Consider the following 25,735-nt stretch of genomic DNA (forward strand, 5'->3'; position numbering starts at 1 on the left):
TTGCACACTATTGAAAGCACATTCAAAACACATTTTGCTTGGAGAATTCTGGGCACTGTAGGGGTTGCTGGGAATTGTAACCCTGTGAGGAGTAAACTACAGTGCCCAGAATTCTTTGAGCAACAAAATGTGTTTTAAAGGTATAGTGTGTACACAGCCTTTCCTGTTCCCTAAATTTCCTTGGGTATTGTATTTTATTAAGATCTGCCACCCCCCATGTTAATTCCCCCGAAAACAGCCTGTCAGAACCCACAGGTAGAACATTCCTTCCCCACCCAAACCCTTCAACAGAGCAGCTTCCAAAAAGTTTAAATTGCAATAAAATAAATCAAGAACATAAAAGCACTGCAATATGAAAGCAGTCAGTGAGACAGTATCTTATCAAAGCTCATTAGTTCCTTTATTTATCATGTTGGAAATAGTGTGATTAGTAATAGTATTTAAAGCGAACCATCAAGGGCTATAGGTTTGCTCATTTCCCTAGTAACTCATGTGTAACTGTCAATTAAGTTCTATATGATTCTTGTTAAATAAAAAAAATAACTGTAAAACTATAAATATTTAATTGCATCCTTTTACCTGTTCCCAGTTCTTTCTCTCAATCATTTGGGATGGTTGCATGAGCCCTCCTGGAAGCACTTTCAGAGTGGGTTTATTTGCTGTCATTGCTATGCTAATTGAATACTTTTATTGAGATTGAAGGAAACAAATGTTATGAAGGAATGGGTTAAATAAAAATGAGGCTTTTACAGTATCAGACCTCTTATAGGGATTACTGTGCATAGTTAAGAAGATAATAAGCAGGAGATTAAAAGCCTTATGAATAGGAATACCATGGGATGAATGATTCAGGTGAATGTTTTTAAAGGTGATTCATGAGAAGCAGCTTTGGTCCTGGAATTCACAACTGAATTGTAGGACTATAGTCTTGGGTGTATGATTTCAATCTCAAAAACTGAATCCCAGAGATGTGGAGTAATCAGAAGCTCACGAGGTTCTGTGTAGTTCCCGATATTTATTAAAAGACTCTCTCCCAAGTAAGTGAAGGAACATTTCTGTCCAAATGAAATATTTAAACTTTAATAAATGTGTGTGATGGAAGCATATACATCAAGCAGTGTTTATAATGGAAAATAGTTTGACTTTAATATTGGCATCAATTTTACAAGAAAGCATAACTAGACTATCATGTTTTGAGTTCTCTGCCTCCTCTTGTTTCGGCTAAAGGCTGAAATGAAAAGGCTAAAAGCATAGAAGCCTCAGAAATCAACCTCTTCCTGAACCGCAGTGGCTTCACTATTCAGTGGCTGCATGTATACTAACCCGATTGCTTCCTGAAATCCTGTAAATAGTAATGTTGGAAGTGACTAACTCAAGCAAAAGGTTTTCTTGTTGCTTGCAGGTGTGGAATGAGTGAGGTTGGAGAACAGATGTAGGGATTGCAACAAGCTACTTAGGATAGCACACTGCGGGGCAGTTATTCCTTTATTACCTTTTAATATGAGCTTATTAAGCACATTGAATTGTATTAAGTGCTGTACAAGATGTTGTGTTTTATAATTCCCTTCTGAAACAGCTTATTGAAAGATCTCAGGAGGCAAGGGAGGAACAGGAAGCAGGAAAATGCACAGTAATTCTGGTATGCTTACTCTTTGAGTAAGCTTTCTATATGAGCTTTGAGAAGTGTGTGTGTAATTAAACAGCAAGCGGAATGGGGAGGTAGGGGAGTGAACGTGGGTGGTGGCAGGGGACTGTAAGTCTTTTGCCATCAGTTCCACATGTGTTCATACCTGTCAAAATAGATACCAGGGTTTTTGCTTCCTCTCCCCACATTCCTTTTCACATGTGTGGTAAGAAATGGCCCATGTGAAGCAGCTACCAACTATATATTCAAGATTGAAGAGTTGATACTTCTCTATCCTCCTTCTCCCTTATCTCAACTTCTGCAGGCATTTTCTCTGACTTACTGTCAATCTGCATGTGCTGTGCTTTGAATGCCCTGTACCAGCATTTAAGGTAAGGGTGTCAGTTTGCTTGTATGTTTTAAAGCTATTTCTGCAAGCATATCCCATGCCAATTCAATCAAAGATTTCCACCCCCAGTTTATCCTATGCTTCAGTCATTTTAACATTCAGTAAACTATACTATAAACATGCTTGGTGTACCTAGGGTGCGACTGCCATATACAGTTGTAATAGCGCCACCAACCTACTCTTGAAATCAAGGAAGACTCTCCAACAGAATTATCAGTGCCTCTATAAAACTACAGTTCCCAGAGTTGCTTAAGGAAACACAATTATACATTATACAGTGGTACCTCGGGTTACATACGCTTCAGGTTACATACGCTTCAGGTTACAGACACCGCTAACCCTGAAATAGTGCTTCAGGTTAAGAACTTTGCTTCAGGATGAGAACAGAAATCGTGCTGTGGCGGCGTGGCAGCAGCAGGAGGCCCTATTAGCTAAAGTGGTGCTTCGGGTTAAGAACAGTTTCAGGTTATGTACGGACCTCTGGAACAAATTAAGTACTTAACCTGAGGTACCACTGTGTGAAGTTAAAGCCGGCTGGAGTATGCACTAATGCATTCAGAAGCATGTGCTGCTTGTTAAATGCTTTAATCTAGGTAACAGATGCACCCAACATGCCAGAAGTCTCCAAAACACCATTTACAAACATGACACATTATAAAGTACCAGTCTGCAGCTCTCCTATGCATACAGATCTGTGTTACACCTTTTTGCTCTGACTTTTGGCACTTAAGTTCCATATTTTAGGACCCACCTTATTTCTATAATTGTAACAGAGGGAATTCAGGGAAGTCCATTGGGTATATCGAAATGCATCTGTTGTTGGCATCTGTCTCGAGAGACAGTGGAGTGCACCTCTGGAGGTGAAGTCAAATCACTGCATTAGCGGCACTGAAGTGGCCTCCCCTGGGGCGCAAGCCCAGGGCTGTGTGTATGGAGATTCTGGGGTGCCCAGACGATAAGACCCTGCCTTCTCAGCCTCACAGATATGGTCCAAAGGAAAGCAGAGCAATACGATTAGCACCAGCTTGGGTGCAGGAGCTGCCAGAAGGAGGCATACAAGGCACCATCCAACTGTCTTAGGGACTCAACTCCGGATTTGTGTAGAGTTTACTCCTTGGCCTTTTCTTCTCCCAAAGATATTCTGCAAGGCAGTGGAGATTTAGGGTCAATGTTTTCCTTCTCCTGAATGGGGTACCTTCCCAGGTTGACAAGCCCTATCTGTCCTCTCTACTGAACATGCAGAAACTGCCTTCTTGACTGTTGGTCTCGTCTGATCAATCTGCCAGAGCCTGTCTTCATATGCAGGAGAGGTCCTTAACTCATGTATGGTTTGAGACCCATCAGCTCCCCTCACCTCGTTTAGCCAGCCAGTTGAAGTTGCTTCTGTGGTGTGGCTGCTGTCGCAATAACTTCTAGGTGATTGCAGAGTGCAGGGTGGGGACAAAGGGGGACAAACTACCCCAGAAGGAGCACTACATGTCCCCCACCAGAGGTACTACCTCTCTCCTAACACCCTGTATATCCCAATTAATCTAATTCAGAATTATTAATGTGTCACTTTTCTCTGTTAAAAATATTCAGAGCTGCCCACAATAGAAGCCATCCAAATAATAAAACAAATGAAATCAACAGATCCAAAGCAGCAGCAGGTATCGGAATCAACAGAGCAGTTTAAAAACCTCCTATAAGATCAACAAGATAAAAGCAACAAAACCACACATCACCCTTTAAAATCTTTGGAATTTTTTTGAAAGATGGAAACTGTCTTCCTTTAAGAATGTTGGTGCTTCATTGATTTGCCTGTGGAGGTGCTCCATACAATTCCAGTCACATGTTCAGTCCCACCCATGTAATCTTCTGCAAGCCTCAAAGCAGATCTTAAACTAGGAGGTTTATATGTGGGGAGAGGGTCCTATGAATATAGACAAATGCAGACATTTGCTTGCTTGGTGTTGCATCCTTGGTGTTGCATCAAATAAAAGAAAAATGCAAAGGTACCAAATAATGGAGAAGCGGATGAAATAAATGTGTTGACCTCAATTATTTTCCAATCATTTGCAATAGAGTTGGGGACCACAGACTCAAGTTTGTTTTGCTTAAGAGTGCCCTTGAAGAATGTACTGTAATCAGAATACATTGGACTCAATAAGCACAGCATTTTGCACCTGGAGGATTCTTCCCTATACCCCCCCACCCCCACCCCATTAGTAAAATACTACCATCTTGATTATATTTATGCAGACAGCTAGTCTGAGTTGTAGAATCATACCACTTAATATTCATTGTATCACTTCTCTCTAATCAAGTGTTGGTTCAACTAGGCCAATTCCTGTGTCTGTGACACCTTCAGTATCATGTTGCGATTTGAATAGAGCTCAGATGTAGCCTGCAGGCAATCTTATGTATTTCATCATTTTATATCCCACCCATTTTTCAGAACACTCTGGGCAGCAATGTATGCATAGAGAATTGATACATAGCCAAGTGCTACCAAAGGCAATGTAGTTGCTGCATATTCAGCAGCACAAATATTCTGGTTTTGGTTTTAGAGAAAGCTGATCCTCTGCTTGCTGTTCTGAATGAAAAGACCCCATGACTTGACACAGAAAGGATGCTTTGGATTTCATTTGGACAAGAGCCATAATGAAGAGAAGATAAGCTTTGGATGTTAAGGGATTTAACATGATTCTCAATGTATATAGTGAATTGATGTTTCAAAGCTTTCCAGGGGAAAACATCTTTCCCGAGCTTTCTCCAAAGGGAAATGTCTTTTGAAAACATAACAGTAGCTTTCAGATGGTACTGCTTTCAAGAATCTTGCAGTTATACCCTGAAATCCTCCTAGATTTTTATGAAGAAGGTTAAGACAATTTTGCAGTGCAAGCAATAAATATTCCCCCTCTGACTGGCATTGTTGTGCAGAAGTATGATGACGCAGATGTGTGACCCTTTCTGCATTTGAGTGGAGTGGGAGATCCCTGTGCTGATGTGGAAAATAGCCTTGCCATGTAAGAAATGCATATTATCTAAAGCCACCTTTTTACCTTGAAATATTAGGGCTCTTGGGAAAGGGCAACACTAGTCTTATTAACTGTCCAGGGTGCTGAATCCTTTGAGAGTGCTTCTTTCTAGTTTCAATTCCAAGATCCTGTGTCATTCAAGTGTAATTAAAATAATTCTAAGTAACCTGTCCTTCGGAGCACAGGCAGCAGCATATTAGGCACATCTTCTACCTTTCACATATTTGCATAGCTAGAACATAGGCCCACTTTTGAATAAACATCAGTGTTGATGCTAGCATAGCTTTTAAAAATCTGTAGGTTGCTGGCAATGTGCTCTATTAGGTTTTATTGTGTAGCTGACATTAATGTAGTGCGTTAATAGTGTTGACTTCATTCTACTGATAGTAACAGAGATGACTGGCGCTTAGTCAGGCTGTACCTCTCTGTTATATATGGTACCACCAGCACCTAATGTTGTAATTACACTACTCTCTTTGTGGAAAGTCATGAGAGCCGCTAATGTTCTCAGTGGTGCAGCATGGCTCTGCTATGATAAAGATCAGTCTGTATGCTGAACTGTACTCTCATGCCATTGCTTAAATTGCCTTGCTTTCAGATTTGTAACAGGCCCAGTAACAAGTGTGCTTGTTGTGAGCTCATTGGCTTTTGTACTCAAGTTCTTGTGACATACACGCAGATGTCTATAGCAGGCAGAGAAATGGGCCTTTGTAATAGGCACCCATGGGGGGGGGAAGGGTCATAACTCAGTGGTAGAGCACATACTTTCTGGGCAGGAGATCTCCGAAACTCTTAGGTAGCGGGTATTGGCAAAGACCTCTACCTGAGACCTTGGAGAACTGCTGCCAGTGATAGCAATACCGGGCTAGCCAAGCAAATAATCTGATCTGGTATAAGGCAGCTTCCTGTCTACCTATGATTGTGCCTGTGAAGTCCCTGAAGTTCTCTCATTTAAATGACTCTGGTTTAAGTACATAGCAGGAGAATGCCCCACGGTTGTTCTGCTACTACGGTCCTTTATGAAGTGCTGTTACAAAGATTTCAGCACTGCTAGTCCTGGATGGCGCTTTAGCTTTTCTTCCTGGGATTGTCAAGCAGGGCCATTCATTCACTTTTCACAAAGGTATGAATCACCCTTCTGCTTTGAGAACAACCTTGTTTCTTATCTCCTTATGTTTGCTCTAAAATAAACCCAAACACCAGAGGCAATATTTCAGGAGGCCTATTAAAGAACAAAACATGTATTGTGTATTATAGATGTTATGGGGGGGGGGGGATGTTCCAGGACGTATTGTAATTTATGTGCATGGCACTACATAAATAGTACAATACCTGACTCTGAATGTTTTGGGCTCTCTTTAACTTGTTTATGGGAAGGCAGTTTGTCTAATTTCTCTCTCCGCCTTCTAGCAGACTTCTATGCTTGAACCAAAGAAGTATAGGTGATTTCCCCCCCCCCCCAACAGGGTAGAAATGATACATTGACTAGTCTGTTCTGGTCTCTTAAAATCCTTGATTCAGGTAGGTAGCTGTGTTGGCCAGACGCAGTCGAAATAATTTTTTTTTTTTTTTTTAAATTGTCCAGTAGCACCTTATAGACCAACTAAGCTTGTTCTGGTATAAGCTTTTGTCTGCATGCACACTTATACTAGAACAAATTTAGTTGGTCTATAAGGTACTACTAGACAATTTATTATTATCCTTATTATTCTTATTCTTATTATTAAAATTCTTGTTATCTTTGCCCAATTGGATTACATATATTGTAGAATTAAATTTTTGTTGTTACTGTAAAGCCGTGAAGCATATAGTGCATTTCTTCTGAATTTCAAAGCTATTGTGATGAGCGGTGATGCTCAGAACCAGCCAACAAAGCCAAAGTGAAAGATAGTCTTTAAGTAAGACTGTAGTATTTCACAAACATATAATTAACAATAAGGTGCATGGTATTCTTGAAGTCAGTTAATTGCATTGCAAATATCACCCTGTCAGATCACATTTGGTAGCTGAGCCTTAATGTAGCTGGCTGCATGGACTTAAATAGCAATTGTGTTTTTCTTGAGGATGTTGAAGCATTGTGTAATCGTTTTGGTAGTTTGAAAGGATGTTTGCCATTTGATTTCACCTCAAATGTAAAGAATTCAGTGTTCTTAGAGGAAGTACAGTGGGTTACATAATAGAGCAAATTGCAAACTCTTTTCTTTGACAGACCAAATGCTTATGGTGTTCCACATCTGAAAATCTTTTGCATCACCCCACTTAAAACATGGTCACAAATAACTTAGCATTGTTGTGCCCTATGAGAATGTAACTTTCTTGAGTGTTGCTTTAAATTTAGGTTGCACTCAGAGGTCTAGGATGGGGGAGTGAAGGAAAATAATAATCCATTCCACTTTCTTTGTTAAATCTAGGAGTATGCCATGGAAGAGAATGTTCAATACTTAATAAGTGGTGACTAGTCTTGAGGTTCTATAATGCTTTGTCTTTCAGACAAACTACCTTTTTCCTGATCCCTTTCCTTTTTCACCCCATTGGGGATGTTTGAAAATTAGCACAAGTATCCTGTCTCACTGCAGTGGAACAATCCAGTCCATTTTGTTCATTGAGAAAGGTGAGTCAGACATTTTAAGGCCTAGGGCTTTGCTGGCTCAGCTAAATACCCTACTTGATAAATTCCCACAGCAAATTACACAGTCTTCTGTGCTTCAGTTGAGGAAAAACATACCAAGCTCCTCAGGTTAATATGGGTTGGATAAATTATTATATTTTATATTTATATTATACCCTGCCTTTTCCCCAGACAGGACTCAATAAATAGCATGGATAGGCTAACATATCTTGAAATTAAGGTCTTAATAATAATAATAATAATAATAATAATAATAATAATAATTTATATGCCACCCATCTGACTGGGTTGCTCCAGCCACTCTGGGCGGCTTCCAGTGAATTAAAACATCAAACACAGTAAAATATCAAACATTTAAAACTTCTCTATACTATGTAAGAACAGAAGAATAGTCCTGTTGGATCAGAACAGAAGTTTATCTAGCCCAGAACTCTGTTCTTACAGTTGCCAACCAGATGTACATGAAAAGTCCATAAGCATGACATGAGCACAAAGGCCCACTATCCACTCATATTCTCAAGTAACTGGTATTCAGAGGCATTGCACCTCCAATCCTTGAGTCTTTCATCTCTCTCCTGTCTTCTTTGGCAATTAACCCTCAGCAATTACAGCAATTAACCTTCAGCAAAAGTCTGTTTGGTCTTTCTTCATATATTCTCTCATATATAACTAAACACACACACAATGGTAATAGCATGTGATAAAAAGGTTAGATAGTTCAATGTATGTACATTATCCGTGAAGGAATGCGAGTGGCGTTGTGGTCTAAACCACTGAACCTCTTGGGCTTGCCGATTAGAAGGTCGGCAGTTCGAATCCGTGCAAGGGGGTCAGCTCCCATTGCTCTGTCCCAGCTTCTGCCAACCTAGCAGTTCAAAAGCATACCAGTGCAAGTAGATAAATAGGTACCGCTGCTGCAGGAAAATAAATGTTGTTTCTGTGCACTCTGGCTTCCATCACAGTGTTCCTTTGTGCCATAAGTGGTTTAGTCATGCTGGCCACATGACCTGGAAAGCTGTCTGTGCACAAACATCGGCTCCCTCAGCCTGAAGCGAGATGAGCACCGCACTCCATAGTCGCCTTTGACTGGACTTAACCATCCAGGAGTCCTTTACCTTTTACATTTACCTTACATTATTTGTAACAACAATCCTGTAAGGTAGATTAGTACTGCAGAAAGGGGAAGAATTTAGTAGACTTAGGCAAGCCACCATTCTATCAAATGAGTGCACAACTTATATGAGATTTAAACCACCTTGCCTTCTTAGCAATGACCCCACCCCACCTCCACCAGCTCTATTAAGTAAACATGACATGGGAAGCCTAGGCTATTTCCATAACTAAAGGTGACTTTAACCCTTTGGGTAAATGATAGTTTAACTGGAATCTTTCTGAATTCTGGGCCTCTGAGAGCACTAACCACAGCATCAATTGTGACAACACATTTTATGATGTAGTGATGTTGACCATCACTAGGCTGAGATCACCAAGTTATTGGCCACAAACTATCAAAGAGTAACATTCCCCAAGTGCCTTCTGAGCTCTGCTGACTGGAATTGGGTCAGAAGCCATGGAAGATGGGCTCTGTGGCTTCCTGCCAGTTCTTCTGGTCACCCAACACGTGAGCAACCCGTTTTGATAAGGTAAGAGGCGCTTTATGGCTCTGTCTTCTCTAACTCTACCATCCTCAAGTTTGAAAAATCCTTGGTTTGGCATTAGAGCTGTGAAACTACCTATAGACAAGCAACTTATTGTCCTAAGACCTTTGGACTGTTCAGATGTTCTGCCTGCATACATCTACTGACTACATGGGGAAGTGGGGCCACATCCTCAGATGCTGGCTATGTCTTAGTGGTCATATATTTACTGAGGAACCCCTCTGTGTATACAGTATATACACAGTGTATGCAGGTATGGGGCCCTCATTAACACAGAGAAGTGTGGTTAGTATATATGGACAGTAGATGAACAAAATGTAAGCAGTTCTGATCCTCCCCATACCTTTGGTGAATTATGAGGAGTCCCCCGCCCTGAACCACCATTTTGAGTGTTAGTATTACCAAAACAAAACAGAAGTTCTTATATCGGATTTAGTAGATCAAGGATTCGTCTACACATAGCAAGATGCTTACATGTGCTGCTTCCCTTTGCCCAGTCATAGTGCCGCTCACCATATGGATTCTATTGGTCAGAGAGAGTTAATTTATCACCGGCAAAGTTTTCTGTCATTGATATGGAACCTCTCCGCACAAGGCAGAGGATCTTCATGGCAAATTATGACAGCCGAGTAAGGAGAGTCACCATGTGGGGGGGGGGGACCTTGCCACATGGAGCAGCTAAGAATGTAAGAACGGCCTGTTGGATCAGGCCAGCATTCTGTTCTCACAGTGGCCAACCAGATGCCTGTGGGAAACTAGGGAGCAGAACATGAGCACAGGAGCACTCTCCCTTCCTGTGGTTTCCAGCAAGGTTAACGTGCCCTTGCCAGCAAGCCCTCCCATCTATATTCCTCAGGTCAGGAAGGCTGACACATTAGCAAAGAAATTCGGCTCGGAAGCTTGTACAAGAGCTGGAGGTTCTGCCTATTCCTGGCCCTGATCTAGGCTAATGCTTCCAAGCACTCCCCTCTTGTCCTGAGAAGCCTCACGTGCAGCCAGCCAGCGGTGTATCTGAAGCTTCTGCCTGGCTCACCATCTCATTTGCTTCTGTGACTCTGGGGTAGATGGAAGAGGGTCTGGGAGCCAGTCAGAATCCCAGGGGCCTGAGGCAGGGATGTGCAGATCCAACAGATCTTCAGGGTTATTGGCAGTAGAGATCTGCTGAGGGGGTGGGGTCCTGTTGCCTTGGTCTGGGGAGGGCTGAACCTTGACAATACCATGTCAAATCACCATCTTCCCTTGCCCTTGTTTGGTCCTTTTGCTTTGCTTTGTATTTTAGGATCTGATGGTCCAGAAAGTGATTCTTAAGGTTCACCTTCCTTCTACCCCTGCAGTGAAAGATTGTCATCTTTGGGGTTGCTAGGTGGAGGTGTTCTGAAAAGGGAGGCTGACTGAACTAGGTGGCATGTTGGCTGGCTGCTGATTGGACAGTGGCTACCCTTTTGAAGTCTCATGTCTTGCTTGCTATCAGATCCTATGCCTTTCAGCTGGAAGCTGGGCAACTGAGATCAGACTATTGTTGCATGTGGTTGGGTTGCACTGAAGGAGAGCTCTAGGTACTCATGAATGAGATGAGGGGAAACTGGGAAGGCACAGGGGAAAGGAATATTTTATAGAAATTAAAGAGGAATTGATTTAGAGGGGATTATTATTATTTATTAATTAAATTGTGTACAATCCTTCATCCAGGAATCACAGACCAGCTTACAATATATATATAAAAATCAGAATATAGTAATAAACAAAGACAATAACCCCACAGTTCAAAAGGCCACAGATTGTTTAATGATCCAAAGGCCAAAGAGGAATGTTTTCCCCTGGCGCCTAAAGATATGTAGATGGAGAGCCTCCCTGCAGAGGGCATTCCACAAGTAGGGAGCCATTGCAGAAAAGGTCCATTTTTATGTTGCTACCCTCCAAACCTCGTTGAGGAGGCACATGAAGAAGAACCTCAGATGGTGATCTCAGGGTGCAGATCAGTTCATATGGGGAAGGCGATCCTTGAGGTATTGCAGCCCTGAGTCATTTAATGCTTTATAGGTCAAAACCAGCACTTTGAATTAGGCCCAGAAACTAATTGGCAGCCAGTGCAGTTGGGCCAGAATTGGTATTATATGCTCAAACCATCTTGCCCCAGTGAGCAACCTAGCCATTGAATTCTACACCAGCTGACGTTTCTGAACCATCTTCAGAGGCAGCCCACATATAACATGTTGCAGTAATTTAACCTAGAGGAATCTGATGGACAATGAATTTTTGAGGAGAGAAGAATTTTGGGTAGTGGGGATTATTTGTGGGCTTTATTGAGCATAATATTCCACCTCTGCCTTGTATTCAGCTTGTGGTCTTCAACAAGTCACTTGTCCCAGTCTAGAGCAACTTCCTGTTTCATGGTCATGCCCATTGAGGTGCCTCTGGGAAGCTTACAAGGGCAACTACATTCTCTGTTTGTCCCCAGCACCTGGTATTTAGAGCCATACTGCTTCTGAAGAGGGAAGTTCCTGTTGCTTATCCTGTAAGAGATGGTTGGTTTCCTTGAGTGGAGGCTAGGATGGCTTTAGGCAGATGCAGCCAGTGGCAGACTTTGGTAATCTTTCATATTACGGCATCCTGTGTGAGGCCAAAATTTAGCACCCCGAAATGGATCTTCTTAATGATGGATCTTCTTAATTTTAAACTCCCTCAGCTCAGCACCCTGTGTAACAGAACCGCTTTCACCTGTTGCAGCCAAGGGACACCGTGGGTGGGAGGGACTTGCAATGTGTGTGGGGGGGATGTAGCAGCCTTGGTTTGGGGAGATACTCTTGCTAACATATAGACTGGTATTAAGATCTATAAATTGCAGAGGGTCAGTTTAGTTTCTCCCCGTACTAATTGTAAAATGAAGGGTGCACCATTTCTCTCTAAGGCCACCTGCAAATGTATTGTGACAGTGCCAGAAGTGCTGTGTCATGGATGGCAACGCTCAGACCGGCTGAGGCAGACAGTGCCATTCTTTTACTTTGCACTAAAGAAAGGAAGGGATGGTAGTACCATTTAGAAGGTCTTTCTTAACTGGTAATGGAAAGACTTGGATGTTTTGTTCAGTAAACAAGAAAATGTACTTTCTCTGCCAAATACCTGGATTTCCGCCCATAGTTCAACAAAGGCTCTCCTGTTTGGATACAATGTCTCTTTTCTATGTCACTTTGGGTGTAAAAGATGCCCTGAGAGAGGTGTGCAAGATCTGCAAAACATTATTTTGAAAATAAGATGAATGCCTTAAAGGTGAACCCTATTTTTGTGGCCCAAGCATTCATGGGCTGCAGTCTAGGTGTTTGAAGTGTGAATCTGAGCTACAGGTGTATAGTATATATGTGTGATGCATGCACTTGTGTGCATTTGTGTGTGGTTTGGAGGGGGGAAATTACATGCAGAAAAGTACAGATGTAGATAATTAACGTTATTAACAGTGGCCATTCACACATAGAAAGACAGTTGGTGATAGCACAGACTTCCCTGCAGTGATAAGCCAATTGACTCATGTAGCACGATAAAAATCCTTTGTCTCCATTCAGTCCACAGGTGATAGCTTTGAACCTCTTGAAGAACTGTAGTTCAGTGGTTTCACTTGCAAGTCTCTATTCATACTTTTTCTAATCATGAGGATTAAGGCTAGGCGAACACTCTTCTGCAGGCTAAATGACCCTTCTTGCTTGTGATCATCCTGCCTGTGTTTTGACCTTAGCTGAAATCATTTTTGTGATGTCACAATATTTTAGATTGCTTTGTCATTGTGTTGACATATGCTTAGAAGCTGAATGGATGAGGCAGAAAACCTCTGTACATTCTAGTGTATCAAGTACCAATAGGAATGCAAAAGAAAGGTGGAATTAGAAGTGATTCAGTAAGTTATAAAACAAGAATGGAGAAAAATCTGTGGCCACACTCACCTTTTAGTTACTTCATAGATGAAAGCCATGGTGGTGGTGACTGTTGAGGTCTCTTAGATGGTCATCCTGTGATGCTTTGTAAGACCTGACTTTATGCGCTAATGAATGTCTGGATAAAGGTCAACATTTCAATGTTACTGGAATCCACTTCACTTGTGTTTTTAATATTTCCTTTGCAATACCTCTATGAAGTGTTGAAGACCTATGGGACCCATTCTTCTGACTGGAAGTCATCAAAGAGCAGAAAGTCATTCCTTTCTACAGGAAGCAGAGGGTAGCCAATTATAATCTAACATCCTTTGGAGACTTGCTAAAACCTGGGCATTTTGGAGGGGCTCTTTGGCTGGCTTTTGAGAATCATTAGAATCTGTGCAGATCAGCTGAGGAGGGAGCTTATTCCACATCTCCACTCATCAAATGACTGATATCCCAGGAAGTGCCTCTATCCATCCCAGCACTGTGTCTATTTCTAAAAAAAGAAAAGAAAAAGAATTGTCGCTACTGCCAAAACCAGTAATGTCTTGGAGGGGTGAAAGAACAAGTTTCTGGAGGAGCAGATTAAGCTCTCAAACTTCAGTATCACACTAGTTTAACCACTGGCTTCTATAAAACAGAGCATCTACTGTTGCTTTGAAAGAACCTTTCCCACTGATCCCACCCTGATGGAACTGGAAACCTTAGCTACAAGGTCAGGATGCTGTACTAAGCCTTACATTGGGCTAGTAAGAAACCATAGGATTTAATTGATGCATTCAGCATACTAACAATGAAAGAGATTACACACTATCAAAGCCAACAAGCAGATGTCTTGAAATGAAAAGATTCCAATAATTACTTTTAAGTCCAGAGAATTGGTCTTTATCTCCCTTCATTCTGTTGGATGCTACATCCTAATCCATATGAGTGATACTTTGGGACTTGATCTTTCAGGATTTGGAATAAGTACATCTCAAGTGGGTGTTAATTGGAAAGTCAAGTGCAGCCCTGTGGATCCTTACCTGGAAGTAGGCCCCATTGAACACAATGGCACTTACTTCTGAGTAAACATTCATAGGCTTGTGCTCTTTGACTCTTCTGCAGAGCACTGCTTGTTCCCCTGCATGAAAACAGCCACCAAACATTTGTCCTCAGCCCGGTACGTGCTTATGATATTGTAAAGAAACCTAAGAGTGAATTTGAGACTTTCAATGATACAGCCAGCAACAATTTCCATGGTTGCAGCAGCACATTTTCCATCCGCCACACCCATGGCTTTATCACAGTCTTGCTACCTCTGAGTCTTTCTCTATTATATAATACATTCTGAAAGAATGACTTCGATCACTCTGCATTCCGTGGGAAATTGCTGTGTCCAGAAGAGCTGGCTATTGATGCCACTTGTTGTTTAGTCGTTTAGTCGTGTCCGACTCTTCGTAACCCCATGGACCAGAGCATGCCAGGCACTCCTGTCTTTCACTGCCTCCCGCAGTTTGGTCAGACTCATGTTTGTAGCTTCGAGAACACTGTCCAGCCATCTCGTCCTCTGTCATCCCCTTCTCCTTGTGCCCTCCATCTTTCCCAAAATCAGGGTCTTTTCCAGGGAGTCTTCTCTTCTCATGAGGTGGCCAAAGTATTGGAGCCTCAGCTTCACGATCTGTCCTTCCAGTGAGCACTCAGGGCTGATTTCCTTAAGAATGGATTCATTTGATCTTCTTGCAGTCCATGGAACTCTCAAGAGTCTCCTCCAGCACCATAATTCAAAAGCATCAATTCTTCGGCGATCAGCCTTCTTTATGGTCCAGCTCTCACTTTTGAAGGCCAGAATTTCACCAGAACTAGAAAAGAAGGTCAACAGTTTTGGAAATCTGGTTCTATTATGCTATGCTTTTTTCTGCCTGAACAACAAATAGCATCAATACATCACTACTGGAGTTCCATACATCATTCCTGGAGCAGGAACCGGCAAGCCACTCCAGTATCCCTGCCAAGAAAACTCCATGGACAAAGGCAACAGGCATTGATGCCACTATTGATGCTATTTGTTGTTCAGGCAGAAAAAAGCATAGCATAATAGAACCAGGTTTCCAAAACTGTTGACCTTCTTTTCTAGTTCTGCTGAAATTCTGGCCTTCAAAAGTAACAATGGGTACAACTGCATACCTGGCACATCTGGCACTCTATTCCTAATCCTGGAATAGGAACTAATTGCCCCTGTTCATCTGGAGAAACCCTGCTTGGGACAAGTATGAAGGAGCATGCTAAAAATTCTTTCTATTCCTGTGATCCATCTTGGAGGAGATGCTTGGAAACAGAAAATATGTGCTTCTTCCTCCATTTTAAAAAATGAACATGGATATTATTGCACTTTGCAATATCATTGGTTCTTTCTTTTGATGCCTTATAATTGTGAATATCTACCTTGGAGTACTTTTTAAAATTAAAATTAATCCCCTGCCTTTCTACAAGGCAGCTTTGAGCACCTAAACACACACAGAATTATACAAATGATAAATTCTTACGTCTCATTTAAGGTGGTACATTGGTTTCCTGTTAACTGTGTGCCAGTTTCTTGAATAACCTGGATGCTCTTTACCTTCTGAGATTAGGGTGGCGTGTTTGACTTTCATCTTGGTCTCTGCTGTTTTACAAATTGGTTCTGCCATACCTGAACTTGGGACAATTTTGTAGCCTAAATCCTTTCTAAGCTTTGTACAATGTTGAGGTTTTCTGCCTAATAACTTTAGCCCACTTTTTTCGGCAACATTTTATAGGTTGCTAGGGAGGTAACTTTGCACCTGTGGGAACCGTCTACTGAACTGATGGGTCTGATTTGGTGTAAGCTGGTATGTGCATGAGGCATGTGCTTCGTACTGATTCTGAACAGATGCTTCAAAATGTCAGGCAAATGTGTTGCCTTGCATGACACTTCGTTCTTCCAGTCCCCCCACCACATCCCAGTGCATAAAGGGAAGTACTATCCCCCCCCCCCCGTCTGAGAAAGTTCCAGGACATCGAGTAATGCTGACTTCAAATAATTAAGACTATAATAAACTTGCAGACTTGTGCAGCGTGGGTTCAGCGAAGATGACAAGCTAATGCAAACCTGAAAATCTCTCTATTTTCACTCTTCACAAGAGATTTGAAGATGATCTAGTCCATTTGGATACATTAACAAAGCAGTTGCGACTTAACCGTATATTTATATTTAAATTTATACCCAATTTTTATTTCTTTTTTATTCTCTCTTATTTTTGCTCTTCTTTATCCTTTTCCTTTTTTAGGTTAGATTGGTTTTTATTGTTTCTTATGTTGAAAACTTTCAATTAAAATATTTTGAACATGCACACATAGACATTCTCTTCTTTTTAACCTCCTTTGTATTTTGTGTTTCTTAAAACCTACCTATATATTTCAGCCGACCCTTTTCTTCTTTCCATGTTATATTAGTTATTCTAGTGTAACATTTTTTGTTCTGCGTTGGGCTGTTAAATCTATTTTGTAAGTGTATTTTGTATCTACAGTATATTATTATAAGCAGTAAATCTATTCTGTAAGTGCTAACAATTCAAAACTATGCAAGTCTACTAGGTCAGAATGGCTTTTTTTTTTTTGGGACGTATTGAAACCTTCATCCATTAAAATCAGGCACAGCTGCAGTACTTGGCATATTTGGACAACAGTCATACCCCAGACACACTGGCAGGGCCTACTGAGTTTGACATTACTTCCTGCTGCCATGGGGCCCTTACCTGACACTGCTGCTCACCTGACACTGCTGCTAACACTCACCATTGCATTGGGGCACAACGCTGCACTCGCTCCCCTGAACTTCCTTACCCCAATGGGTGGCACTTCTGGACCGGTCTAAATTTTCTCAAAATGCAGTGTTTAACATTGATGTCAAGCATTTTATTTGGGGTAATTTCAAATTGTGGCTAGCTGCAATGGATCAGAGCTAAGCCAGTGCTAGGATATGTGAGGTGTGGGGCTGGGTGCAGCAGTGCTAGGCAGGGCTCCAGACAACTTCACAGTGGCAATTCTGGATGCGGCCCAGGTTGGCACCCGCAGGCCCATTACTACTACCAAATTGAGGGCCCACTCAGGCCCTGTCAGCTGTCTTAATTAAATTTTAGGAGCCTTTAAAATGTCACAGTCATTGCAATCAGCCCAGGCTGTACTTTCGAAATAGCCTTCTCTGCAGTGATGAGCAGCACAGGGATGTTAGAAGTCTGCCCCTTAACTTTGAAATTTGTATCCTGGCGAGGTCCATCACCATGTCTGTGTGAATTGCTCAGTTGAGATCAAAGCCATCTGCACATAGAAATGTGATGCTGGTGCTTCTGAAAACTGTTTAGCCCTATGCATCTGATAATTAGATGCTGATTACCAACATGTTTAAGGTGACACTTGGGAGTTCAACATATTTTTCCACCCCCACAGCTTTGATTGACACTGAATTCTTTATTGCTTACTTGCTTTGATTTTGCTTTTGTCCCTCTCACATAATTGTTACTTACAGTACAGAGGAACTGTGGTAACTGCATTCTGGTTAAAATACGCATATTTTCCTTTTGACAATATTGAAGGCAGGCAAGATTACCTTCCTCCCCAGAACTTTGCCTGATCTTAAAAATATCCTTGCAATAAGTACGTGCTAACCATTGACTGCCTATATATAAATATAGACTGGAAGCATTTAAAAGAGGCTTTTTTACTTCACTTGTATTGGGCACCTAAGCACCAAGGTTTAAATGTCACATGTGGCTGAATGTAATTTTGCACAATCAATAATTTTGTCAGCTCTGTTTCTAGCCTCTTGCTGGTTTCCATAGATACAGATGGGAAGTGACAGGTTCTCATTGTCTGTGTTGACCCCATTGTAACCTTTTGCTCCTGGACTTCCTTATTAGGGAATATGCTTACTTTGCTGTCTGAGTTCCCTCCACCACCGCCACCCCCATCTGTATCATGCTCATTTTGATTTTCCTTCAGATTTATCCAGGACAAAAGCACTAGCTAAATCTGCCCTTGCTTGTTTGCTACAGAAACTTTTGGACTGACATCTGGTGTCACTATGTGGTTTGGATACAGTGGTAGGGCACAGTTGTAACTCCTATAGTGCTGTCACCTTGATAATGACTCCTGTTACAAAATTGTGTTGAAATTGTAATGGCACAGTCGGTTACCTCTGTTACATTCCAGCTATACCATTAATGTATGGAATCCACAATTCTGTTGCCATGCTCACCATGCTGAGTGTTCTATCAACCTCTAATAAGCCTATGGAGAAGAACCCCAGAGTATCTCTCTAGTTCCAAGCTTTAATCTTTGCATGCAAGTAATATATATTGATTTGTTGAAGAATATAGAGCATACCCCTAATGGCTGCTGCACACAAGTCTATTTTTTCATTCTTTGTTGGGAAAAACTTTACCCAAGCTACGTGGCAAATTCATCTGTTGTCTACTACATGTGCATGCAGAAGGTACACTTGTTGGGACATGGCTTCCTGCCACATGTAAGCACAGCTCTTTTGCTTGATGCATGGTGTGTTGTGGTATGTACACAAAAATCATGCAGCATGCTTACACCAAATGGATTCCAGTGTAAAAAAGGGGGGAGGAGACTTTTGGTGTGTAATTTTCAGTGTAAGCTGTAGAACTAACGAGATAAAGTTTCAAGAAGGAAGGAGGGATGGAGAAGTCCACTCCTTTCCTTTTCCTGCTCACAACTATCCCTCTCATCCATTCCCCAAACAGACAAGCTGGGCTCTCTGCATAGAAGTGATGGTGAGAAGGAGTGGGTTTATCATTCTTCTTCCACTCATCCTCAACTCTCTCATCCATCACTGAGACCATTGCCTCAGGTATATAAAGAGTCATGGCAAAGTCTGTTATTCCAAACCATGCCCTTCACCCTGTTATCCCAAACTGAAAAAGACAGAGACCTCTTGATCCCAAGAAGGAGGTAAATAATGTTCCCACACATACATTACCAAGACAACTTTTGTTATTAGCAGGATATAAATACATATGCATAAATACATATGAGCTATATTTTAAAATGACTGAGGAGGAATAGCCTCCCCTCCTGCCAAACCTGGGGTTTGAAAGTGAAGGAAAAGATGTCCCATGTTTTATATATGAAGTGGTTTACTTTGGGACATCACTGAAGTGTGTGTGGAAGTGTTTAAACTCATTTCCTACTCATGATAGCACCAGTTAATAATCCAGCTTCTTGTTTAGGGATGGGTTTCAGTTTTGTGATAGTACAAGTGTTATGTGATCTTAGCAACTGGCTTACATGCAGACACAGACACACATGCAGCCCATCAACTTTGGTGGGTATGGTAGAGTGAAGTGCCTGCAGAGTTCTGGTCCTTTCCCCAACCTCACTTCAAAATGATTTTGATTCTATGGATGGTCATCTCTGATGGGCTCTATAGTTGCATCCTGCACTGCAGATTCTGCATTGGAGTCTGTGTGTGCTGGTGGTGGTGGTGGGGGTCAAAGATCCTTTCAACTTTGTGATGCTCATTGCATCTTCATGTCCCTCACATGCACCTGTTTCCACCCCCCCCACTTATTTCTGGAATTTGTCTCCATACATAAGCAGCATACCATTTTTTAAGGGGGTGAGAATCTTCTTGACATACTGACCAGAATGTTGTTGTTGTTGTTTAGTCATTTAGTCGTGTCCAACTCTTCATGACCCCATGGACCAGAGCACGCCAGGCACTCCTGTCTTTCACAGCCTCCCACAGTTTGGTCAAACTCATGCTGGTAGCTTCGAGAACACTATCCAACCATCCCGTCCTCTGTCGTACCCTTATCCTTTTTTTTTTAAATGATATTTATTAAGGTTTTGAAGAAAGAAATTACATAGATAAAAAGAAAAGAAGAAAAGACAGAAATAAGAATAAAAGAAAATGCAAAATGCAAAAAAAGATAAAAAACACTTTAAAAAATACATCAATCTTTCCATCTTACATTCATTTCCTTGCTTCCCTGACCTCCTCACACCTCCCTTTTTTGTATTCCAATTCAGTTAGTTAATTCAGCAATTTCTTTCCCTCTTTGTTGCCATCCCCTTCTCCTTGTGCCCTCCATCTTTCCCAACATCAGGGTTTTTTCCAGGGAGTCTTCTCTTCTCATGAGGTGGCCAGAGTATTGGAGCTTCAACTTCATGATCTGTCCTTCCAGTGAGCACTCAGGGCTGACCAGAATAGATAATGGTAATTTAAAATTAACACTCAGAGATCATGTTCACAATAGAGGAACATGCATAGAAGCCTTTATTGCAGCACTGGATACTTAAAGAGTACCCTTTGCTTGTAAAAACCCTCTTAGCTGCCAGTCCTGTCCCCGCCCCACCCCTGGTCCACCAAGTCAGTGTAGAAAAGGTAGCAGAGGAGGGAAACTGATGAACAAGAGGGGTGGCAATTTTGGATGAAGTCTGCCAGGCTGGGTTTTCCTGAGTTTGGGGAAATCCTTGGGAAAAGCCTGTGCTTCCCCCAAGAGAGACTTGGAGAGACCTAACCCATTCCAAATTGAGGTGAGTGGATATTGCTATTACTGCACTTGCTCAGTATGCTGACCTCAGTGTCAGGGGAAAGGTTTCCTTTTTTTTTTTTTTTTTTGGCAGTTGGTCCTGGGTCAGTGCACAAACATTTAAGTGTTTGAAAAGCTGCCAACTATAACCGAGGGGCAGTCCTGTTTGGGCTATATTTGCTCCTGCTGTGAAGCAATTATCCTTTCATTGTCTCTTAAAGCCTCCACTGTTTTGCAATGCTGTATGACTTAAAACACTTAGCCAGCTTGGCTGTGCAGCGTGTCCTAGGGCTGGAGCACTGCAATGCTCTCAGAATATCAGCTTTGCCAGCAATGCAGTAAGTGATTCAGCAGAACAGCTCCAGTGCAGAGAAGTACTGCAAGGAATTGGATGAGTCTTTTCCTATGTGTCCATGCCCAGGATCTCTTGGACCCCAGCTTGTTTGCATTTGCTTGCAGTTTTAGTCAGCAGCCTTTCACGTTTTAATTGTGCCTAAGCCCTATTGAACTCAGTGGGCTGACTTTGAAATAAGCATGCATAGCATCAGGCGGTTAGTGCTTACATTTATACTTTTTTTGTTTTAAACCCTATAAGGAAACTTAGGCACAGGCCTTTCCCCGATTAACTGAGCAAGACAGTGGACTCTTTAAAGGAGTTAAAGGGCCACTATAATGTTGCAGTCAATGCTAGAACAGTAACTCTTTAAGAGTTCTAATTGTCTGAGAGTCAGTGGTAAGTAGTGATGCATGTTGTGATGGGAAGCTGTACACTTTTGTCTGGAATATGAATCACGCCTACCTGCATGGGTTGGGAGCTAGAAAATCCATCAGCTGGGTGCAAGCAGCTTAGATTTTGGTTGCCAAAAGCTGCATTAAGGTTTTAGGGAGCTCATTATACTTTAGAACCAACATTTGCTGCTTTTATAGCCTCTGTACCTCAGACAACCTGAAGCTATATCATAGAATCATAGAATTGAAGAGTTGAGAGGGAATGTGAGGATCACCTAGTCCCATGCCCTGCAATGCAAGAATTACAGCTGTCCCATAGTTGCAACCTTGATCAAACCTGCAACCTTGCAACCATGGCGTTATCAGCACCACACTCTAACCAACTGAGCGATAATTGTGAATATATTATAGCAAAAGTCAGTGTGTGTTCTCTGCCAATGTAAACTAATCCTGTAAAGGCTCTCCAGAACAGCTTTCCGAAAGGAAGAACATGAAACAATCTGTATGTGGATTTTGATTTGCATGTCCATAGATGATGTACTTAGTACTGTAACTTGCCAGCATCTGGTAGTGGAGACTAGGAGAAAACTCAACCTCCTCTATTGCCTGCTGCTACAATAATTGTGTTGGTTCCATAACAAAAACACAGCAGCAACAAAATGGTGGCCAGTTTGGCATTTGTGTGTAGCTGCCTCTCCATGGTAAAAACCTCCAGTGTGGTCACAGGTTCAAATCACTGAGAGAAGAATCACTCAAGATGAGCATCTCTGGTTGAATAAAGACCAATAGAAGAGTTTATGGCCAATCCAGTAATTGATTTTTTTTGAAACAGGGACAGCAGTACAGCTCCCTCTTCTGGAAGAGCAGAGAAGACATAAATGTCTCAAGAGAACTACTCTAGTGAACCTCTAATATATTCTCCTGGGAGGGGCTCAGAGCCCTCATCACAGTATTATCCAGTGATGATCAAAGGGCCTTGTTTTATGGCACAGCTCTGCTTACTTTTGAGAGGCCTTCCCGAGGTCTATGAAAATGAGACCTGCCACCCTCTCCTCATAGTTTAACTTCTGCATCATGTTTTCTGTCCTCTATGATTCCTTAGCTTCATAAACAGAGCTGGTACAAAAAGGAGACGGCATCTTTTGGAACAAGAGAAAATAGGCTGCCGTACAAGGATCTCTGGCTTGCACTGTGCAGAACATGGGGACTGGCCCTAGCTGGCACTTGAGCCTGTTTTCAGCTGACTCTGAGAGAAGCATAGAGTGGGCAGTGTCTTGGACTACAACTCCTGCATTATTCACGAGGGAAATCCACAGAGAGGGAGGGGAGGAGTAAACAAGGAGAGTGTGCAATAGCTGTTAATACGTGGCCTGGTGTGCTCTCTCATTTGCTGTGGCACTTGAAGGTTTGGTGGGCTTGAGATAATGAGCTTCTATGTAAGCCACAGAGGAGGAGGGATGGTGAGCAGAGAGTGATTTTTTTCCTTCCCAGCAGCAGTTGCATTAAATCTATATTTGACCCTGGAAAAAGTCTGCTCCGTTTTCACAGCATCTGAAGGCCAGAGGTCTGCTTCCTTGGAAACAGTAAGGAGCAGCATTTTTCACCCACCTGAGCAGCTTGGAGGTTTCCTTGGTCGTCTTAGCAATCATGACTGAATTATTCCTTGCCTCGCCTGGAGGACCATCACTTTTGGGATAAAGGTGACTGACAGACAATTGAATAGCCCTGTCAGGGGAGAGAGAAAGAGGAGGAGAAATGGCTTAATTGTGAAAGGTGACAAAGGTAGGTTGGTCTGCTGATTTGATACCAAATTCTTGGAGATGTAGATTAGATTTGAACAGGTGCTATAAGATGAAATGATGTAGAAGAGTAAGTGAGCTGCTGGTTGGTCCAGCACCTCTATGCCAGCATCCTCTAGAAGGAAGCACTGAAATATTGTGTTGTGGCCTCTCATCCAGTCTAAACAAAAGATTAGAGCTGGAGTTTTCTAATGCAGCTGTGTCTTTAGCACTGCTTGAGGAAACCCAATGACAACATGATTTCTGATTTTGTTTTGCAGCAATAGTTTCATTTTAGCTTCTTTGCTTTTTCTGTGGTTGCTAGCATTGCACTGTGCTCTAGCACTGTCAATAAAATTAATCCATATGTGTCCCTCCCCCTCCCTCGTGTTCTTGTCCTTGACTCTCTCGTTGATTTATTGCGTGTCTTCACATGCACCTATTTGAATTCAAAGTTCTGCTGGCAGATAGGGGAGAAAAGCATTTGGGTCTTTGTTATCTGATGGGGAAAGCAGAAATAATTTGATTGTTGTGTGACTTTGATTTTCCAGTCATGGTAGAAATGGCAATATATCTTGAGAGGTACAGTGGTTAAAATACTGATTTAAGGGAACACAGATGCAAACCTCAGAGCTAGAACACTTATAGACCCCCCCCCCCCGCTACATTTTTAGAATACAATGCAAGATGAGGTTTGGTGGCAGGGGAATGTCCACTTTCTTCCTCTATGCCTGAATATTTTGCTTTAAAACTGAAGATTTTACTGAACTCTGAATATGTTACCCTTCCTATAAAAAATATATGCAGCCTGGGCTCTCTCTCTCTCTCCCCCTCCCCATAATTAAAAAACACTCAGAGCTGATGGGAGTCCCTAGAATCTTGTAGTCTGCTTGCCTTTTTGTATTCTGCTGCTCTTCTATTCTTGTAACTTTGGCCTTTTTTTACTGTATTATAAGCTTCCCTGAGCTTTTAAAAGGAAAGGCAGGCTATAAATGTTTTGAGTGGATAAATATTTCTGAATTATGGCAGGTTTTTTCAAAGAATTGAACACGTTGGCATCCTTCTGCTTTGTAACAACAATAGAGGTGATCAGTAATGAGAGGCAGGAAATTTCCCATTTCTAAAAATGTGTGGTTTCATAAAATGAATAAGTAATGTAATGAATGGGTACAATAGCAGTCAAAGTAGACAGCTTCAAAGTTGTAATTAACTTCTTCAGGTGACTGATCTTAGGAGAGCATGCTTGCCTGTGTAAATAAGGGTAGTTCTTTGGGTGGGCTCAAATAAGTGCCTTAACATTTTTGTTGCCTTCATATTTTTTAAAAATGTAAAGAAATGTAAGCTTGTCATATCATATTTCTAATAAAATACTTTCTAAGAGAAGTTATGCACTTATTGACTATATTTAAATCACACAAGTAAGTGCATTTTATGGATTCCCCCATGCAATACTTCAATTATATGTTATTGCCAAAACATAAAATAAAACATGAGACATATACATCATACTTCCCCCCTTTTTTCTTTTTAAGGTAAGCATGTTAAAGCAGACCCCAATCAATTTTAGTCCAGCAGAAGCCCAATAAATTTAGGGCAGCAGAAACATCTTCAGAATTTTCTCGGATTCAAAACTTCTCAGAAAACCCACATCACTGGATAGTATAAAAGCAGTTTTGAGGCAAAGGGTCATGGAAATGAGTAGGAAGCTTTGTGCCAAGTCTTTCTTCCAAACTATATGGATCAGATTCTGTTTGATTGAAAACTATACAGGAAGTCTAACTTGGGTTCACCTCAGACTGCTGTCTGTTGGTTACTTGATATGATGATCCATATGTAAGAAAACAGGAGTATAATGGAAGGTAAGCTGGTTAGCACATGGGGTTTTTTTTTTTTACTCTTCCCAGGGCAGGTGTATTATTAACTTCTCCCTACTCAATAAATAGATGCTACTGATGAACATGCAGTTGTGCAGTACATTTTAAAATAGTTGTATCTATCCCAGCAGGTAGAATCTAGCTACTATCTTTTATTCTACCTTAAGAAGTGCCTTTCCCATAGCAATCTGCCCATGCCCTTAGGTCATCTGCTGACGTCTTTCCCAATGTCATCCTTACCAGAGGAGAAGTAAGTAGCAACAAGAGAAAGGGCCTTTCTGTGTTTTTGTTTGACACTCTTGGAGCCCATCCTGCTTTCTTTTAGACCCCCGGCAAAAACGTTTTTGCTTACCTATTGTCGGCCTGTTGGTTGGGTATAAATGGGTGTGTGTGTGTGTGAAAAAAAGTCAGCTCTGTACTGTGTTTTAATTTGTTGGAAGCCAACCAGAGTGGCTGGGGCAATCCAGTCAGATGGGTGGCAAAGAAAGAGAGAAAGAAAGAAAGAAAGAAAGAGAAAGAAAGAAAGAGAAAAGTGATGATGATGCATCACAAT

The 25,735-nt window shown here is 41.6% G+C and overlaps 1 protein-coding gene and 1 long non-coding RNA gene across 16 annotated transcripts in view; one reads left to right on the plus strand and one right to left on the minus strand.

Annotated features, from left to right (window-relative positions):
• The window catches only part of NFASC (neurofascin), a 185,333-nt gene that overhangs the window by 7,744 nt on the left and 151,854 nt on the right, over nucleotides 1-25,735 (plus strand). For 6 of the 14 annotated variants that reach the window (XR_014221161.1, XM_082228118.1, XM_082228119.1 and 3 more), the window contains exon 1: nucleotides 9,165-9,325. The exons of 1 other annotated variant lie outside the window; for it this stretch is intronic. The gene's annotated coding sequence lies outside the window, so the exon portion shown is untranslated. Of the gene's footprint in view, nucleotides 1-1,949; nucleotides 2,017-9,163; nucleotides 9,326-22,942; nucleotides 23,313-25,735 lie in introns of those variants that run through there. 7 more of the 14 variants (XM_082228117.1, XM_082228116.1, XM_082228120.1 and 4 more) reach the window with 4 other exon arrangements.
• LOC309535459 lies at nucleotides 11,103-14,644 on the minus strand. 2 transcript variants are annotated; one of them, XR_014221261.1, is made up of 3 exons: nucleotides 13,273-14,644; nucleotides 12,461-12,566; nucleotides 11,103-11,853 (listed from the first exon to the last, which is right to left on the minus strand). It is a non-coding gene; the product is annotated as an uncharacterized lncRNA (long non-coding RNA). The 2 variants fall into 2 exon arrangements; XR_014221262.1 differs by having other exon boundaries at nucleotides 12,461-14,644.

The sequence above is a fragment of the Podarcis vaucheri genome (assembly GCF_965113315.1).
Source record: "Podarcis vaucheri genome assembly, chromosome: 6".
NCBI classification, from domain to species: domain Eukaryota; kingdom Metazoa; phylum Chordata; class Lepidosauria; order Squamata; family Lacertidae; genus Podarcis; species Podarcis vaucheri.